Genomic DNA, 17,141 nt, shown 5'->3' with positions numbered 1-17,141 from the left:
AACTACACAGCTTCTGCCCATTGTCAATGGACACAGTGGAAGTTAGGCCATTTTCAGCATTCAGAGAAGGCAGAGTTGAAAGAGTGAGCTCAGTAAAGGAATGTGTTACATTTTCAAGCATCAAAGGGTATGTTGTAGCTGTATATGATTGGGCAACTGGTGGCTAGCATGTGCTGAGGAATGTATGCCGAGCACTGGGAGAGGTGAAACTGAACTTCCTGCATCCTCATGGGCCATTCTCCATCCTTCACTTTTCCCTTCAGACCAGATAGACTTGTCATGGATCATCAGGATGTGCTTCTGGTAGTGGAACCTGTAACTGCAACGGGACGTACTTATACATTATCTACAAAAGACACAGCTGCTGCTTCAAATGCACTGGTAGAGTACAAAATGAGAGTGTAGCCATTGATTATCTCTTTAAAGTACGGTAAAGGGAAGATGGCACAGGTACACAGAGAAGGAATGTTCAAACATTCACATATCATCATTTGGTGTGTATAAATGGACATCTGCCTTAGTTTCTGAAACCTGGGACCATGGACACTGACCATTTTTGTTTTGTTTTTGTTTTGTCATGTGATGCTACTATGGTATTACCATATTATTACTAAGTGGTCTGTATGACGCCATATATGTGAGTCAAATTATCTCTGAAATGAATAACAACCCGAACACCAGCATTTTAGGTGCTGCTCATGACATTGCCGGCTACGTTTGGACAAGGAACTGGCCATTTTAAAATATGAGTTTTTTTAGATATTCAATTTTTAATTTTTCAATTTATCATAATTCATATTCTGAGAGTAGTTGTATTCCAAGGTGATTGTGTAATATGTAGAGCCAGAAAAGAGCTTTCAAACAACACCACAGGCATCTTTTTGTGACTAACACTGACTGATATATTCAAGGCTGAATGTATAGTGTCCTACCCTCACATGTGAACCTTTCCTAGTCTGTTTCTCCCTTAATATTAGTGTCAGATTCAAACCAATGCAGTTCTGGGGTGCTACCTTGCTACTGAAAAGGCACACCAAGTATGATTGAAATCCGTGTCGGTCGGGTCCCAAAGTGTCTGATTTCACGCGAAATGACCCAATAGGCAATCGTGAACAGCACTACTACTTTGCGATCTCCTTTGTAGTGACCATAGTTTTCCAGCATGAAGGACCTGCACTCAAAGTAGTCAAACCACCTGATGCTCAAAGACCTGTAGATGCAGCGTGGAGATTAGACACAGGAAACGGATAATTTCTAGAGGACAGAACTACCTAAGCGTATTCCTAGAGATGCAGTGTGTGTGGTGTGTTTGTGTGTGTGTGTGTGTGGTGTGTGTAGCTGGAGAGGTAAGAAGCTCTGGGTCAAGTGTGAGAAGAGGGGTTGGGGGTTGGGGTGATTATATCCCATCAAATCCCCAAGCCCAACCAGCCAGACACTGCACTGCACTGCACTGCACTGGGAGGATGGATGTGTGTGCAAGTCAGCACTGACGTGTACATCATCATCACTTGACAATCCCAACTCACATGACGAGGAAAATGTTTGTGTCAAGTCAAGTCTGCAATATTTGACAAGAGGGGTATTCCAAGAACATGGTCACGGAAGTGATGATTAACCTTTGGAAAGAGACAAACCTGCTACTAGATATAGCCTGCAGGTGGTGTTCGGTTAAGGAATGAGGATGCAATTCTGTCAGTGTGATGTCTCAAGTAGCATAGCAAGGGTGAGGCCATGTTGAAAGGCGGGAAAGACTAGGCGATTTACCGCTACCTTAAAGTGAAACTGTACCATTACTGGAAATAAGTTAATTTCATAAGCTTACCTTTCTTCCTTCAAGTAAAATTATTGACTTTTACCTTTCTTCTGTTCTTTCAGCCATTCTCTTGGCCTGGTGATTCTTACTGTACTTCCAGCTACAAGCTCGCAATCATCATTGAATCTTGTAGCTGAAAGTAAGAATCACCAGACTAAGAGAATAGCTAGCATAGAATAGCAGCTAGCGGGATCAGAAGCTCGCAATTATCATTGAATCTTCTGGTCCCGCTAGCTGCTTACTGGAACCATAAGATTCAATGATATGGCTTGGAGGTAAATATGGCACTGCCAGTCTCAGAGAATGGCTGGAATAACAGTAGGAAAGTAAAACCAGAGAGAGTAGAGAGAGAGAGGTTCCATTGGCCCATTGTTTCCGGGTTCTATTATTGCAAGGGGAGGGGGGGGAAATCCCCCTTTAGGCAGACCTATTATGTTGGCATATCTCTATATACTTAAAGAATCTCTGGTGAAACTCAAATCATTTAACTAAATGAGAGGTGTAGAATGAGCTTATTTCCAGAAATGGTGCAGTAGGCTTATCGCTTTAACTTCACCTGCCTTGCTACGGAAATGGCTTCTCGAAATACCCCTGACGAACAGCAACATCACATGACCCAAAATCCCCATCTCTCTATATGCATTTCTCCCTCACACACATGCATAAGCAGGCACTCTTAACCTTGGGGCCTAGTTCAACACTTCCTTGAGCAAGCACATGGCTGGTGTGTGAGGCACCGTGACTGAAGTGTTCAACGCCAAAAAAAACACCACCACCAAAACACCTCCAGTCAGCAGGTGTGGGGGGCTGACTGTAAACAAGAATAACGGACTCCCATGCTGGGAAAGAGGGGAGGGAAGGAAACAACAGGGGGAGATCAAGCAGAGAGAGAGAGAGAGAGAGAGAGAGAGAGAGAGAGAGAGAGAGAGAGAGAGAGAGAGAGAGAGAGAGAGACAGAGACAGAGACAGAGACAGTGAGACAGAGAGACAGAGAGACAGAGAGAGAGAGAGAGAGAGAGAGAGAGAGAGACAGAGAGAGAGAGAGAGAGACAGAGAGAGACAGAGAGAGAGAGAAAACAACAACTTAAGACGTGATGAAGAAGAGACAAAGTTAACAAGGAGGAAGGAAGGAAGGAAACAGAGACAGAGAGACAGAGAGAGAGAGAGAGAGAGAGAGAGAGAGAGAGAGAGAGAGAAGAAAACAACGACTTAAGACGTGATGAAGAGACAAAGGTAACAGGCAAAAAACAGTAAGACAGTGACAGCAGCACAAGCAGTGCTGAAATGAAGAGAAGCAGAAAGTGCACGAATGAGCAAGCCTGTGACTGATGGGAAGAGACAGCTAGAAAGAGTGTGAGATGAGGGAAGGATGAGGAGGAGAGACAAGGTGAGTGGGAGAGCAGCAGGGAAGGGGACCGTTTTAGCTGTGACACCTCTCTCCCCCTCTCTGGCTCTCTGTTGCAGGGGTCAAGGCTGGATGGATGTGGCAGAGAGACGACAGCCCGAGGGATGGGTTGGGCTTTACTGGAGGACAGAGATGAGAGGAGGTGGTTGATTGGCTGGACTGGAGGACAGAGATGAGAGGAGGTGGTTGATTGGCTGGACGATGAAATATAGGACCTCTGGAGGCTTCCCACATATGCTCGTGTCTCATAAACACACCTCTCAACACTACATGGGTAGTGGGAGTATGTGGACATGCATGCTTGCGCATACACACGCACACACACACAATAGTGTGTGTACTATGCACACAAAGAATGTATGCATGGTACACAATCACACAAACTATATGCACCGGGATGCACTCATGTGCAACATTCACACAGGGGCACAGTTGCCTATACAGCAAACACACACAGTTCTTACACTCCACCACACACTCTACACACACAGAGCACTGAACCACCTCCTGCCTATCCTGTCCTGAGAACATTGTGCGTGGTGGGCCTCGGGGAGCGTCACAGTGGTCATCCTCTTCTGGCTCAGGGCCACCACATTCCTCCTCAGCTCTCGCTACATACACAGCAGCATCACGCAGCTAACACACACACACTTCTCTGCTCTCACCACTATACACTACATCAGCCCTCATACACCAGCCCCCCCCCCCATCTGCATCGTTGGCTAAACAAGCCACACAAACACTCCTCCACCCTCCTACTCATGTTCTCTCTCCATCTCTTCTCCTCTATTCTTCTATCTCTCTCCCTCCCCCCTGTATCACCATCTCAACAATCCACACACACACACACACACACACACACACACACACACACACACACACACACACACACACACACACACACACACACACACACACACACACACACACACCTCCATTCTCATCCCCACATCATCACTGCCTCTTCTCCTCCATTCTTCTCTCTCTCACAATCTCGACAAGCCATACAATGACCCCCCCCCCCATTACTTTCTTGTTCTCCTCTCTCTCTCTCTTCACTGTCCTCTTCTCCTCTCCTCTCCGCCTCGGTCTCACAAGAAGCTGCACTCTCACCGACCCCCTCCTCCACACCCTTCTCACATTCTCTCTTCATCTCTGCCTCTTCTCTACTCTATTCTTTTCTTCTCCTTTCTTAACCTCTACCACTCTACTCCACTCCTCTCCATATGCTCCTCCACTTAACTCAGATTCTTATTTATCCCCTCTCTTCCTCGGTCCTCTATCTATCCCCCTCTCTTGCGCTCCGTTTCTGTGTCCATCTCTGGTACTTGTCGCTACTTAAGGTCATTGACCTGGAAGGCCTGGTTCCGGCTCGGCCCGAGACCACACAGGACCCGGGAGAACAATACTCTGGCGGAGGAGGAGAAGGAGGAGGAGGAGTGGAAGCCCAGAAGGGTCACACACTGCACAAAGTAAGGAGAGGAGACAACAAGACAACACAGGGAATAAATAACACTACAGGAAAGATGAAGCAGAGTGGAAAAGTGAAGAGGAGAGACGGAGAAGGAGTGAAAGATGGAGAGAGGGAGAGAGAGAGAGATGGTGATGGAATGAGAGCAACACGAGGAAGAGAAGAGAGGAGTTGATAGAGGAGACGAGAGTGACTGGTGGGGGGTTGGTGGTGCTTGCATCCACACACCCAACAAGGCGGAGCTGAGGCACCACTCCACAATTGCACGGCCCTGCAACACCCCCCCCCCTCCTCCTTTCACACACACACCTCCCTCCTCCTCCTCTCAGCCCCCTTTTTCCACCCCCTGACTCTGCCACCATCTGTCGCTTAGGCAGCCTGCAGTGGCCCTGTAGGAACAAGGTCAGCATGAGAGAGAGAGAGAGGGAGAGAGAGAGAGAGAGAGAGAGAGAGAGAGAGAGAGAGAGAGAGAATACTACTACTGACGCGGCTCCTCTCCCTCTAGCACTCACACACACACAAACACACACACACACACACACACACACACACACACACACACACACACACACACACTCACACACACACAAACACACAGTGCACAAAACACACAAACACATAGACACAGAACACTGCGTTCAACATACTGTACACACACACACACACCAGTCTACACACACTGGCCATCAAGCCACCCTTCGCTCTGCCACCGCACCATACTACCCTACACCACACTACTTCTCTTCAGTTCACACTGCAGCACACTGCCCCGTTCTCCTCCAACTCTGCCCTGCTCTGCTGCTAAATTATTGAGCGTGCCACCACCACACTGTAGGAGCCTATAGGGCTACAAGCATCCATAGGCATCTCTCATATAACATGGCACCGCTAAGGCTCAGCTAGGGCTACGGATGGATGGATGGGGGAGGGAGGCTTATGGGAACGCATGGGGGTGGGGAGTCCTTGGAGAAGAAGAGCAAGTCGGTGGAAGAAGTAGAGCTGAGAGAAGGGGAATGAGAGAGTGGAGGAGGGAAAAGAGATTAATAAACTAGACTTACATTAGGGAACTGTGTTGTGATGATGATCATAAACACACAATCATATAAGTTAAGCATCAATTTTTAATCAAAAATATAAGATTGTCTGTCTCTCTCTCTCTCACTCACACAGACTTTGGATCTGGTTTGTGACTCTGCACTTGTGGCTGCAGTTTTGGCCTACTTGTTACAATGTCTAGTGTGCGCATGAAAATGTGTGCATCAGTGTGCGTGTGTATGTGCAAGAATAAGCTTATGTATGTGTCTACAAAAGGTTTTGGTGCATTAGTGGAACGTGACTCATAGCAGCAGGTTTAAACCACCACACCCGCTGGCTTACCGAAACCGGGCCTCTTGGTGGGCTTGGTGAGGAGAGGAGATGACGAGAGGAGAGGAGAGGAGAGTCTGTAAGCTGAGCTGCAGCGAGCTTCTTTAAACCTTTGCACCGGAGCAGCTTACAGACTGTACTCTACAGTTGCAGCATAGATGGCTCAGGAAGTGAGTGGCACCTACAGCATAGCTGCTTAGAAGTGCTCTGACTGGCCTGGTAAGAGAGCCTACAGGGTGGCGCACTGTGCAGTGTTGTTAACAGGGCTTGATAACTGATAGGTTGGTATACTCCTCTCACATAACCAAGATGCAGTATTTCAATTCGTCGAAATCAGATTTTGACGATATGCCTATACCGTCTTTGGACTCCATCTTTGGCATGTTCTTGTTAGAAAATGACTGTGATCATCGCCAGTATAACGCATACACGTCAACTTGGAAGGCATTTCACTCGTTTTCTATGGTTCTGTGGCTACAGCCGTTCAGCTTCGTGTAAGGGATGTGATTGAGCTGATGGTGTTGTGCTAAATATGATCTTGAGTAGTAACGAGCAGTACCCTTCCCTCGGGTTAGCAGATAGGAGATGAGAGACGGATGCCTGAGGCTCTGCACTCAATTAGGCTACACAAGCATGTGCACCCTGGCAAACAGGCAGATAGGGAGGCAAGCCCACCTTACAGGAGTTCACAGCACACACAGCCACAGCCACAGCCACAGCTCCACACACACACACACACACACACACACACACACACACACACACACACACACACACACACACACACACACACACACACACACACACACACACACACACACACACACACACACACACACACACACACACACACACACACACTTCCATGGAAGCTTTACTGATTACTCATCGTTATTCATTTCCACTCAATTCTATCTAACAGCTAGCGGGTTGACACTTGCATGCATGCATTGCAAGTACACGGACACACTTCCATGGAAGCTTTGCTGATTACTCATCATTATTCATTTCCACTCAATTCTAGGTTTCCTCATATTTCTTCTGTCACAGCTAGCGGGTTCACACTTGCATGAATGCATTGCAAGTACACGGACACACACACACACGCACACACGCACACACGCACACACGCACACACGCACACACGCACACACACACGCACACACGCACACACACACACACACGGCTGCTGGAGAATGGAATAACAACTGGCGTTACAGGAGTGGCATGCCTTACACATCCCGGCACCAGATTAATGTCCCACAGCCTTTTAAGGAGCCTTTTAAACGTGTGTGTACGGTACGTGTGTGTGTGTGTGTGTGTGCGTGCGTGCGCGTGTCAGAGAAACGTTAAACCTGCAAGACGTGATTGAAGAAATATGACCCACACTTGTGTACCTCTCCCTGAGTGTGTGTGTGTGTGTGAGTGTGAGTGTGAGTGTGAGTGTGAGTGTGAGTGTGAGTGTGTGTGTGTGTGTGTGTGTTTTTGCAGCGATGCTGTAGCAAGATGAGCCAGTGGCTTTGGAAGGTAGTCTGGTGGTGGTGGCTGTGGTGGTGGAGGGGGGTGCTCAGCTTAGCTCGGTGTAGTGGTAGGACAGTCGGTGGTGAGCCAAGGGCAGGTCTTCACAGCAGAGCAAGGCAGACTGGAGCTGCAGATTTGCATAGTGCTGACAGGAGTGCTTTTAGGGACCTGAGCGACTGTGTGTGTGTGTGTGTGTGTGTGTGTGTGTGTGTGTGTGTGTGTGTGTGTGTGTGTATGCTTTTAGAGTCGAAAGCAAAACCAGAAACCAGAACAATCACAATAGTCTCTCTCTCTCTCTCTCTGTGTTTTTCTTGATCTAGCTCTATGAGAGAACGAACTGGGAGATTGCCATTTCAAAATAAGTGGCTTTCAGCAATAAGAAAAGCCCCCCTTTCAGGTGGAACTGCATTTAAAAGAGAAAAACTGAAGACGCAGCAGAGAAGACTTTTTGTGGTCAGAGACATCCAATTATACTTGGAGCTGCATCAGTCTCCTTTGCATAAAATACTCTTGTTTACCATCAATCAAGTCAAGCCATATGTATTTACAGTACTTTAAAGGCTGACCCAAGCGCCTCATCATCATATCATAAGGATATCACGCATCATCCTTTCAATCTACCTTCTACCTCAAAATGATGACACATGTAGTTGATGTAGATGTAGTTGATGTTACTAGTAGGCAATGTTGCCCTTTTGGGAAGTCACTTTATAATTCAAACTTGAATCATTCATAAGTAATCAACTGGATATGATCATTAGATCCTTACATTAGGAGCCAATCATGTTGGTTATTGCCCTTAAACATTTCTTATTCATGCTGCTCGTTGGACGTTTTACTGAGGAAGAGGAAGAGTAAGCAGGTGGCCCCAGCCTGGCGTGTGAAGAGGGGCCACAGCGGCTTGCAGGAGCTTGGGGCCTCTGTGGTGGTGGCGACACATGGCGTCAGTCGGTGGAGGTGGTTTGAGCAATCGGAGAAGACAGAGCCTTCTGCAGGAACTTACTGCTTCTGGGAAAGGAAGAGGCACGGTGCTGTGCAGTGAAGTGCAGTGGCGCAACAGGAGTGCGGATTGCCAGCCTGCTGAAGGAAACGCGAGTGCACCACCAAACACACCGCCCAACATGGTAAGCTTAACCCACAGATATACACCCGGTTACTACCCCCTCCCACACACACACAAAGACACACACACACACACTTGAAGACACACGCACAACCACACAGTTGCTAACACATTCACCAGCCGCACCCCTCCCTCCCAACACACACCATCATCATATTCTCTGATGGCAAACTCTGCATTCATGACATGGGAACAGTATGGTGTGTGTGTGTGTATGTGTACATCTATTGGTGTGTGTGTGTGTGTGTGTGTGTGTGTGTGTGTGTGTGTGTGTGTGTGTGTGTGTGTGTGTGTGTGTGTGTGTGTTTGTGTGCTTGAGACAGAGAGAGAGGGAGAGATAAAGAGCTCTGTGAATGCCTGCTGTGTGTAAGTTATGCGTGCCCTTCTCCCCTGGGACACCCTGCACTAGTGACAGTGGAGCGTGCACTGCATGCCTGACAGCTGGGAAAGTGGCGCCAAAACGTGACGGCCTACCACCACCCCGCCCTTCCACCCACCACAAATGCACACACACACACAAAAACATGCTGTACCCAGGTCGTACCACTTCAAACAAATCATCTTACTTAACTCATACAAACCACCATATAGGGTCGTACACAACAAAACACACACACACACACACACACACACACACACACACACACACACACACACACACACACACACACACACACACACACACACACACACACACACACTGTTCTAGATCACCTCTAACAATCGCCACCCAATGCATTGTACAAACCACAGTACATGGCCACACGCACACTGCATGAGCTGTCGTTCTGAAATGCCCACAGCAGCAGTACAGGAACAGAGAGCGCTGACTCAGACCACAGTCTTCATCTTCCTCTAGTGACACTGACTGACGCAAAAGCACTTGTGCACTAAAAGGGACAATGACGAACATTGTAGTCAACACACACACACACACACACATACACACACAAACACACACAAGTATGAACGCAATGTACAAACTGTGTGTTCATAGGCAGTGAAAGCTCACTTGCTGCCACTTGTCGAGAGCGGCCACACTTGCCTTGTACCCTGCAGTGCCAAAATACCAGTTTGGGGGGGGAGGCAGGGCACCTGTCCCACAGACCCTGACCTTATGGGTGACTGAATGACTGCCTACTAGACACCCTCCTTCTCTTTAAGTACCGTGCTGAGCACTTTGGCAATATTACACTTACAGCCCCCCCACCCCCACCCCCCCCCCCCCCCCCCCCCCCCCACCCCCCCCCCCTCCCCCCCCCCCCCCCCCCCCCCCCCCCCCCCCCCCCCCCCCCCAAAACACACACACACAGGCTACAGGCACACAACTGACATTTCACGGCATGATATAACTTTTAGGGTATTTCTATGCATGTGACAAATGAAAATCCTTACAACATATTACACGCCCTGGACCCTTGTCACCAACCCCTCCCCCCTCCAACCTTACAACACTCCCAGCTCCAGCTCAACTCATCTCATCTCAGCTCAGCCGCCCCCTTCAGTAGCCCCCTGCCCTCAGTGGGGTGGATTAAATGTCCAGGCCGTTTGTGTTGGGCAGGGACAACAGATGTCTCCCTCAAATCTGACAGCCTGCTCACTGCAGTCTCTGTACAGTAAGCCAACAAAAACAACTCGGTATCCCCCCCCCTCAAAGATGAGCCTCAGAGATCCCCCCCTCCCCACACACAAACTGTACACACACACACAAACACTTGACCTCTGCGCAGATAACCCACTTTTCAAGACCGTAAGAGTTTTAGCTGCTGAGAGAATGCCACGGTGCAACCTCATGTCCAAACCAATTCCATGGACAGTAAGCTTATGCAACTACTGAAGTTTAGCCATGCTAGCTCTGGGAGAGGCTAAGCGGAACGTTTCGGACGCTATATGGCTTCAAGACAAAACGTTGTCCAAAACGACAGTCTATTTATTCCTGGATACATCAGAGGAGAGCAGGCTAGCCAAGTCAGCCCACTGCTTTGCTCAAAAGCTCATTGGTCTATTATAGGAAAGAGGAAGCCTTATCTCCCCACCCCACTCCCCCAGCAAAACCACCACCACCCTGAACAGCAGCATCACATCCCATCAGCAGAGAGAGAGAGAGAAAAAAAAAGATTGCATAACTTCTTGCCTCTGAACATGAATGTAATTGGCAGTTTTTTGTAAATCCCCCATAATGAGTTGGCACAGTTGGTTTGAGCAATGGGAACAACAGCTGAGGGTGTTGACACACAAACACAAGAGTCAGTGAGTGTGCTGATGACCCAACCAGGAGGTCACTTAAGCGGAGTGCAACCATCACACTTTTGGTAGCCTGGTTATCGCCGGACAATATGTCTTCATTTTCTCAAATGGGAGGTCAATCTCTTAACCATTTAAAATACTGTCTAAAGCTTTCAAAAAAGTTTGAGAAATACCAAGGCACTCATCTTCTTTGTAATTAAAATGCCTTTATTTTGTTGGGCATAGCATGATTAAAATACTTGAAGTATTTTAATCATGCTATGCCCAACAAAATAAAGGCATTTTAATTACAAAGAAGATGAGTGCCTTGGTATTTCTCAAACTTTTTTGAAATCAACCAAGCCTGTCACCAAAGAGCACCATCTTAAAAAACTAGACAGTTCCAGGAAGCACTCCAACTGGACTTTATACTGCCTAAAGCTTGATGGAAAGCTGGCTTTGCGTACAACATGGTAGATCTGTACACAAACTACCAAAAGTTTCAGCTTGAGGTTTCCGTGCTGTCCTTCAAAATGAAACGAGTCAACATAGGCATGGGAATTCCCAGGCTACACTTGTAGGGTTGAGACCACTTTGACGTCTCAACATTCTGTATCCATCTTATATAACCTACCTACAGGCTGGCTGTCAGTGTCACCAAATTCATAGCAGACACAAAGACCCCTGGCATGTGAGCCAGTGTGTCACACACCCTGTCAATGGGGTTTGTGGTTAGGTGTCCTTCATACACATCACCCTTGTCACAGTGGATGTACACCCAATACCTTTGGCAGTCCCATCCAACTGAGTGACTAACTGATCAGAGGATATCCTTGGGAAATTTCCCCCCACTTGTGTACTGGGACTCACCTACTGGACATAGGCACCCAGTAACACAGAGGCAGAGTTAGCAGCAACCTAACCCTCTCTCCCTGGGTCCACCATAAAGTAGCAGTCTGACAATGCCACATCAATCATTTGTCAAATGTGATACGGCCGCTAGTTCAATGCAGAACAGACCAAGGTGAATGGAGAAGTGAGGTATGACGAGCAAGCCAACACTGAAGCCGGTGCTAATGTCACTTCGTCGCGTGCCAATGTGTTTAAATGGCCCAGCAATATTGAAATGTTGCATGGAAACCAACTTGATAACTTGAACACGCAATACAGCATGCAAAACTTGGTGGAAGGCGAAAGGGTGTCCTTTGCTTTTATGATACGATTCGTCAAGCAAGTGGCGTTTGCATAAGTCACTGCAAATTGCCCATGCACCATTTAAGATGTTTATAAGAAGATTCTAAATCAGATGTACAGGCAGATTAAGATATAGACAAGATGGGTCTTTCTGCTCTGGCCTCTTGCTTCTCTCTAGCAAAAGGGGCTTGTAATCAGCACGGCGGAAATGTGCATCCACTCAAGAAAAAAAGTTTACAAAGAGCAACGCCCGGCACGAACATCTTGTAAAGCTTACTTTCAGTATGACCGACAACGACAAGGGCGCGACTAAGAACCGAATGACTGAAAAACCTTCACCATATTCGTCTCTCTATATCACCCAGCTAGCTTACAAAAGGGGGGATGGCCACTAGGACTCGAGTAGCCATATACCGCTTTCAAGATGGACGATATCAGTAGAATAACATTAAAGTTTCAATTACCACATCACGTCAACTTGGCATGTAATAATGTTAACGCTCAACAATACAGAACAAGAATGATGAGAGTTAGCCATTCGATAGCTCGCTAGCATTACAATGATAGAGCACTAGCTAGTGGAATTTCACCAATCAGCCACTTGACATTTTTCCATATTCCCAAGTGCAATAACACGGTTTATGCGTTTGCCCACTCATATACAAGTAAAAACAGCGTTCAAAATGCAAGCGGTACTCATTTTTAAAGTTCAGGAAAGCACTTCCCAAAAGTTTCCCGGACACGTAAATATTATTTTAACCTGTCCACGACTGCGGTCAAGTCAAATTTGCCATTTTGGGTTCGGGCTAACAAGCTGACACAAGCAAGGCACTAAAATTAACAGCATTAATGTTAGCCGAGCAAATGTTTACTTGTTTAGCTACAGAAAAATAACGTTTACTTACTTTGCCGATTGCTTGGCTTGGCCTTGGACTGGTGCACCACAAAAAGTGGTCCGTTAAAATATAAAGAGTAAATAAATAACTAAAAATCCAGCTATCTTTGTGTGGTTCTGTGACAGTGACGGCGAGAGAACTCTTCTGGCCCTATCCTCACTTCCTGTGAGCCGAACTCCGCACACAAGCTTGGCGGTGGCAGCCAGCTGTCGCTTCTGATTGGTTACACCCAATCGTGATGCGAGACGCCAGATGGAAGCAGATTGGATGTCCCCGCGGAGATGTAAACAGCTTTGCAGCACACAAGCCACACACAAAAAAAACCACATGCCATTTGGGACCACCAAACAAAAAGTCATTAAAAGGCCCTGCGATTACTCCAATTAGTTTGAGAGGACAATAGAAAAGTAGGGTGAGGAATGATTATAATTTCATTCTGCATCCCCCTGATCCCCGTTCATAGAGGTTAACGTGACAGAGTCTATTCACGTGCCAGTGATGAATGACCGCCCACACAAGGGACAGATTTCAGTTTTAGGTGTCGGTAAACTTTACTTTCTATTGATGACCCTGGAATGCCAAACTGGGAAATAATAGTTGTCCTAGTCCGGGAGCCGTGGGGTTGAACCCAGATTTCTTTGATAAAGTTTTTTTTTTTGCTTTATCTGATAGATTTTAGGCAAGTCTTCAAGATTTCAGACGATGCCCGGTGATATATCTTGAGCATTTCCAGATTTTGAGCCTTTATTGTCCCATAAATGCAAATTATGACAAAAAACTAAAGACACCTAATATTACTGTGAATAATGTTACAAAATGTACCAAATTGCTTATATTACCTGAAAAACATTCACATTGGACTGCCTTAACACTGCCCTTATTGAAACAAAACCCAATATGGGTAATAATTAACCTTTCATAACAGCAATCCCACAAATAAGGCGAGACACTGTAGGTGAATATGGTATTTTTTTTAACTTGCAGATATCAATATGAAACTTTATCAGATGATTACTCGTATGAATTGGAGAAAAAATATATATTACAAGTTTTCTATATTTTATGTTTAAATATGCTAATTAGGCTATTATCTAATTAAATATGCACTAATTTGCCTATATTTTGATGCAATGAATCTGACCACCTGAAAATGCCAGCTTCAAAATTCCTTTTTTATTTTGTTAATATCGTACATACAAGAATATTTACTGTGGTTAATTGTGGCTATCTCCTTTTGTTATCCACGTACTGAGAAAATACTGCTAATAACCTTAACATTTTCAGCCTATTTTTATGCATTTAGTTATATAAATCAGGTCATGAATGACAAATCAAGAAATGCCTCAAGACTGTAAAGTATGGAACGGATTGTGCATTAGGAGATCCTGCATAACATCACATCATGACAACATGCATGACAACATCGCCGGTAGGTAGCCTACCACAAATAGCCAACATAAAAGAACCCCCCCCCCCCCCCCCCCCCAAAAAAAAGAACAACAGAGTGTGGGCTGTTGGCTGTTCGTTGGCTGTTCCAAAAGATGAGTAAAGAAATTACATCCAGTGTATCCAGACTGGTATTGAATGATCACTTAAATCCATAAAGCCATCAAATAAGATCTGTACATGCATTTAAATTTACACAGAAAGACCTATATACACTGCAACATACAGTACCGCATGCTCAGAGACAGTGAGAGAGAGAGAGAGAGAGAGAGAGAGAGAGAGAGAGAGAGAGAGAGAGAGAGGTCTAAACATAGGAAAACAGCTATACATTATATATACTGTTGAGTCAAAAAATTAAGTCAATCCAGTGTATCCTGACTGGTATTAAATGATCACTCACTATGGATCAGTCCATAAAGCCATCAAATAAGACATGTACATGCATTTAAATTTGCACAGAAAGACCTGTCTACACCTATACAACATACAGAGTCCTTAACACCTAAAACACCTATAGCCTACATTATATACACTACACGCACACGCACACGCGCACACACACACACACACACACACACACACACACACACACACACACACACACACAGTAAAGCTTACACAACATTGGTTCGGCAGCATCCCAGCCGAAAACATGCACAGAAAATGGTGCAAGGCACACTGTTTACAGCACAGCTACATTTCTTAGAATTGCAGGGGCTTTTACTCTTGCAATCACATCTGATCATCTGTAAAATGTAGTCTGGTGCCACTTTGACATTTTCTGGAACACTTATTGGTATCAGTGCTTTTTTGCATGGGTCTTTCTTCCATCCAAATGCTTCAGGAGATAGTTCAGGTGGAGTGTGAACCAATGTCCTCCACAATATTGCTTGAAAATGAGCCCTTTTCACATTCTCAAGAAATGCCTCTGTTGTTGGTGGAAGAGCAGCCAGGTTAGGTGAAGATAAATGACCTTTCCCATTCTTTTTTCCCCATACCACCAACCTTGTATGTGACATGCTGATACTGTCTGGAATGCCATAACATGCTGACACAAAGTTAGTGGCCTCACTGGAAAGTTGTTGGAATGGTGCCAGCACATTACCAATTGATGTCAAGTGATATCCAGCTTTTAGGGTCTTGATAACAAAGCCTTTACCAATACCAAAATAGGATGGCGCAGTGTCACACCCTGATATGGCATGGGCTGGTAAAAGGTCAATTACAATGTCATTTTGTGGATTTACATTTTTAATTTTATCTCTTTCCATGTTAATACGACCACCACTGAAATTATGTACTTTGTAGGCAAACAAATAATCAGCCAAAAATTATGTAATTATTACTTACAATTTTTAGTTTGTGTTACAACAGCACAGGAAGAGTAAATAGCAATGTATGAAATGGTGAAATTCTGTGTTGAATTAGTAATCCTTTCTGGGTATGTCTGAGCTGACACCACCAATATTCGCCTAAATGTTACATATTTCTGCTTGACAAACAGCTAGTTATGTAATTGTCTAAAACTTATTTGGTACGAGGACACTTTCTCCACTTTGATGTGGCAGGCCTACCACCCAGAATGCTCTATGGTTAATCATAGTGCAGTTATGAAGCTTTCAAAAGCTTGCGGGCTATGGCTGCAGCGAAATCAACATGAAAGGGTTAATATCTGAAATTGGCACATCACCCACTCTTATCCTGACGGGTAAGTGTTGGACAACTACAAACAACAAAACCAAACAACCCACTATGAGATATAAAGCCACGTTTGGCGAAATGTTGGCCTTTGTGTCTCCGACTTGGAAAATCAGGCTTTTTGGGTGAATGCCCCGCCCCCAAACATGCATGACCCCACCCCCACTGATGTCCATACCTCACCTCCCGTTCTTGTACACATCCTACAATGTAAAACAAACACAAAAATAAGTATGGTATAGGGTATTTGGTCAGCATAACATGAATTGGGAGCCAAACACTGTTGTAATCTATGGCTGCAGCACATCAAGCATAAAAGGCTCAATATCTGAAAATGCTCAAGGGATATCACCGGGCATCGTCTGGAATCTTAATAGGTACACCTTAAGCAACCACAAGCTGCAAAGAAAAAAACTTTATCAGACGTAACTGGGTTCAGCTGATATTTGGCTTTTGGCTGCCGGACTATGTGTGTGTGTATGTGTGTGTGTGTGTCAGTGAGTGAGTGAGTGAAAGAGTAAAGAGTCATTAAAAGAGCAATTACCAGTTGAAAATCAATGTCTTGCTTTACTATTTGATCAAGGTTTTTATAACATCTGAACTGAATCGTATACAAATTGTGGTTTTGCGAAATTGCTTCTACAAATTGTATTTGCGTAATTTCAACATGTTACACACTACACAAGTAAAACAACATTTTGCCCAATGCTACATTTGATCATCATTGAAATGTGACATACATGTGATTCATTTCATAAAAATGACATGCCAATGTCAATACCATGCTAAATCTACCAATGAGAGAAATTAAATGGGATTGTATTGTGCGAGCAAATTACAAAGATGTTTCCTCAGTTATTCTGCACTAGAAACACAGAGGCAGCAACAACAAAAAAACTTTAACCCATAAATGTCTGAGGTAAACCACAGCTGACATGTTTGAGCATATATTCAGGGCACATTCTCTCTCTCTCACACACACA

General features: G+C 45.4%; 1 protein-coding gene across 1 annotated transcript in view; it reads right to left on the bottom strand.

The window, feature by feature from the left end:
* Positions 1–13,461, bottom strand: part of tfdp2 (transcription factor Dp-2) — a 94,110-nt gene extending 80,649 nt beyond the window's left edge. Inside the window, exon 1 of the mRNA XM_063205642.1 lies at positions 13,024–13,461. The gene's annotated coding sequence lies outside the window, so the exon portion shown is untranslated. The remainder of the gene's footprint in view (positions 1–13,023) is intronic.
* Positions 13,462–17,141: the final 3,680 nt, after the last annotated feature.

This window comes from Engraulis encrasicolus, chromosome 8 (genome assembly GCF_034702125.1).
Source record: "Engraulis encrasicolus isolate BLACKSEA-1 chromosome 8, IST_EnEncr_1.0, whole genome shotgun sequence".
NCBI classification, from domain to species: domain Eukaryota; kingdom Metazoa; phylum Chordata; class Actinopteri; order Clupeiformes; family Engraulidae; genus Engraulis; species Engraulis encrasicolus.
This window is presented reverse-complemented; position numbering and strand designations above follow the sequence as displayed.